This window comes from Mesocricetus auratus, unplaced genomic scaffold, assembly GCF_017639785.1.
Source record: "Mesocricetus auratus isolate SY011 unplaced genomic scaffold, BCM_Maur_2.0 Super-Scaffold_6731, whole genome shotgun sequence".
Lineage (NCBI taxonomy): Eukaryota > Metazoa > Chordata > Mammalia > Rodentia > Cricetidae > Mesocricetus > Mesocricetus auratus.
The window spans coordinates 15131129-15135437 of NW_024429185.1; positions in this window are offsets into that span (position 1 = coordinate 15131129).

Below are 4309 nucleotides of genomic sequence, written 5' to 3' on the forward strand. Positions count from 1 at the left end.
ATGGTAACATGTAAAAAGAAAGAAAGGGTAAATGTAAACAAAATTAAATGTGGGTTTCCTCTGAATAGGATCTCACACAGCCCAATATTTGCCTTGTCCAAAAAGCTACAAGAGAGAACAAGGATGTAGCCAAGTCCAAGGCTAAAGGCCCATGAGTTCCCTGGAGGATTTGGTTCGAGCGTGGATGCAAAGCTGAAGGATCAGGAGTGGGTGCCCATGGCAACGACAGCCACAAATACTCCTGCCCAAGAGGAGGTAGCATGTGCTGATGCACTGGCCAGGCTCCTGCATCTTTCACTGCTTGTCCCACCCCATTCTCCAGCCTATTGGACAGTGGCCATAAAGGTGGTTCTGGCACAAGTCCCCACTGTTCCTTAAAAGATACTAACAGGAGCACTCAAGAACTCCTAGTGTCTGCGTTTATGTAAAACGTGTGTGTTTCAAAATTCTTTCAGTGTCAATGCTAATCTACTCTAGAAACACCCCCACGGACACACCCAGGAGTGGCCTTTACCCATTTTCAAGACACCACCCAATTCTGTCAAGTTGAGGATCAAGAAATACAGATAAAGGTGTCTCCTTTTACCAAGGATGTTTGCTTACATTCCAGGAGAGTGAGAAATCTCTCTCCAAAGGTTACAAGGCAAGGCGATAGCCTGATTAGCTCAGGGTCCACTAATTTGGAGGTCCTGTGATACACAGTGCTGCATTACATAGGTAATACCTGGCCCATCTCATGATCATCTGGACATTGGGGGACTGGTATGTAGTGCTGCTTCAGATGTTCTTTTTGCTGCAAGGGATAAAGGATGATTCTCTTCTTGGGTCTTCTGTCCACCCATCATGTGACTATAAAGGAGGGGAAGGATATTTCAAGGGTATATCTCTGATCCTTTGCACTTTGGAACTTACCAGAAACAATATGTAAATCTTATTGGTGGCATTCAGTGCAGGGAAAAGGAGCAGATAGTTCTAATAAGTATGTAACAGTAAAATGTAAGTCCTTAAATTAGAAATCTTTTTTGTTTTTGTTTTTTTTCTTGTTCTTTGAAACAGGGTTTCTCTTTGTAATAGCTCTGGATGCACTGGAACTTGCTTTGTAGACCAGGCTGGCCTCAAACTCACCGAGATACACTTTTCTCTGCCTCCCGAGTGCTGGCATTAAAGGCATGTAATACCACTGCCAGGCTAAATTCTAAATCTTATGCAGACTAAAGGAAACAGGTCCAATAATTCATAAAACTTAAAAATTAATAGTGATGGACATCATCAGCTTTGCTAGTGGTAGTACCCCATTCTTCAGCGGCAGCACTCGTCTTTCAGGGGTAGTACCCCATTCTTCAGGAGTACAGTATGGCTGCTCTGTAGTTGGCTGTAGTGGCATCTTGCTTTGCCAGTGAACTTGTAGTAGTGGCCACACCCTTTGGGTGTGGCTTCAGGTGTGGACCTGACCCCTTTAAGGTAGAGGAGCTGCAGAAGAGTGCTCTCTTGGGTTGAGGAGAGCATCAGAAGGGCAGAGACTGCAACTTCTGGAGTAGGAAGGCTGGGGTGGTTATTTACTCTTATCCGTGTAAGTGCTTCCCCAATAAAAATACCTATTTATCATTTATCTTGGGTCTGGCAAACTCATTTAAACTCCGCCTTCAGTTAGCAAATATAAGGTACCTGTGAAGGTTCATCTGTCAGTTTGTTTGGATTCGGAACCAATAAAGAATCCCACTTCTTTGAGGACATTTCCAGAAAGGATTAGCTGAGGCGGGGGATACTGCCAAGAAGTGAGAAGCACCTTCTCCTGGTAGAAGAGGTCTGAGAAGCCCAGATATACGGAGAATTGAGGCAAAGGCAGAGCTACTTCCTTCTCTGACTTCACTTATTGTTAGGGAGTGTGCCTACCCTACTGTTGGGGCTGTCAACAGAATCCAGTTTTGTTGGTTTGGTGGTTTGACTCAGAATGGTCCCCATAGGCTCATACATTTAAATGTTCAGTCACTAGGGGATGGTACTATTTGAGAAGAATTAGGAGTGACCTTGTGAGAGTAGGTCAAGCCTTGTTAGAGGAAGCATGTCACTGGGAGTGGGCTTTCAGGTTTCAAAAGCCTAGCCAGGCTCGGTCTCTTTCCCTCCCCGTTTCCCCTGCCTCCCCCCTTATGCAGATCCGGATTATAGAACTCTCGGCTACGTGTCCAGCACCATGCATGCCTGGCACCATGTTCCCTGCCATGACGACAATGGATTAAGTCTTCGAAACTGTAAGCCAGCCCCAATTAAATGCTTCCTTCTCTAAGACACAGCAACAGAACAGTGGCTCAGACAGTTGGCATTTCAATGTGGACTACAGCCCAGCAGCTCTCCAGGAATCCTCCAGGCCTTCGGGACCAGATTGGGACTGCTGGGGCATCCAGGTTTTCAGCCTCTCCAGTGTGAAGAGCCATCCAGCTCTAATTATGAAAGCCAATCAGACAAATCCTCTTTTGTAAAACATATTCATCCCATCCATTCTGTGCTTCTGGAGAAGGCTAATGCAGTACCCGTGCAAAGGTCTAAATGGTTAAATGGTTCATATGTGTGCGGCTTCTTTTGTATATGATAAATTTCTTCTCTTCAGCCTTCTGTAGTTTCATATTTCCCTTTCTGCCAAGTGATTACCCACCATCTCTTCACTGCACTGCCTCTGCTGTGTCAGCAAATTTTGACATATTTCCTGCAGCTAAGGGTGTTGAGCTGTTCAGTGTGGGTAGTGTGTGTGTGTGTGTGTGTGTGTGTGTGTGTGTGTGTGTGTGTGTGTTTACTCTACAATTTATGCTTTTTCAATGCCTGGAGTTTATCAATTTTGCTCTACTTCTCTCAAGGCAAATAACAGCACCAACCACCATTGGCTGCCTCTGCCTGACATCCAAAGACTGCCTTTTCAATCTTCTAAAGTGACTTCCTCCAGAGATGATCTGAACATTCTGCATTTCTCCCAAGTACACTCAGAGACAGGCACAGGTGAGGAACATGAATTAAATGTCAAGAATATTCCTCCTGACAGTGCTCTGAAAATCTTGCTGCTAGTGGCAATGAAATCAAGGAGCCAAAATTCTTAGCTTCTCCGTAGTTAGTCAAGCTGTTTGCTCTCAATTACTGGTTTTCTTCAAGCAGCAATCTTATTGTCCATTGTCATAACAAACAGTTCTGATTGCTTTATCCAACGGGTCTACATCAAAATATGCTGTAAAGCCAGTTCCAGGAAAATTGGCTATTGTTGCTAAATGCACACTTACCAGAGAGCTCTGAGGAGCTCCTGGTACATTTCTGCATTTACATTAGATTAATTTGCTTTTCGGTTCTTGAAGTTTCCGTGCCTTTATTGTTTTTCTTTTTAAATACTAGCTAACTGAACTTCTCTTCATTACTGTCCTTTAGCCCTCAGTCCTCCCCTTCTCGGTGACAGTACTTGGGATGGTCAACAGACAACATTGCGTTGTTCCCAGGACTAAGGTGGAGGCTCTTGTTTGCCTGGATCTCTTTATTACCCGCACCAAACATTCTACAAGAGTGTCCCTTCCCCCGCTCTGCCATTTACTTGAGGCCTGTCCTGCACAGTAGAGTAGGCGAGGGAAGAAGCCGAGAATGACAGTGAGTCATTGACTTGAAAGCACGACGTGTTTGCAAGAGACGGTCTTCAGATCGGGATAAGCAGGACACCTTTGTCACATACCTGTTCACAGCTGGCAGGTCTGCGTCTTTCCCAGTGGCCCAGTCAATCCCAAGTACCTTGTGATGCACGAATCACAGAAGAGGCAAAGGGAAGCCAGTGGCTCAGAAATTATCCTCCAAGGCTGACATTGGGAAAACACCTGAAAAGCAGAGTTAGGATGACTACCAGTTGGATCCTAGCTGAGACAAATGGGAGCTTCAAGCAAGCCATTCTGGAATTTAGGGACTAGTCCTGAAACTTTTCTTGGGCGTGAATGGAGGATGAGTATGGGGTTCAAATGGGTTCTGTGACGCCTGGGTTGAGATGATGTGTGTTGGGATCTTACAGAGGGCAAGATGTCACATAGAGCTGGGGACATCTAGCATGGGCATGCCGAAGAGGGGTGGGACTTGTGGGATCTTGTGTTCTCCTTTGATGTTGTAACAATTTCTCTGACTTTTCTTCTAGCGTGTCCACTTACACGCCTTCTTTCACTGAATATGTGCAGAACATTGTACCTGGTGACAGGTAGATTATATGAGACAGTATTCCTGTCTTCACAATCGTTCTACTTTAGGAGAGTATAGCCTAGGCTGATATTTCCTGAGTTATTTTTAAAGAATCACTGCT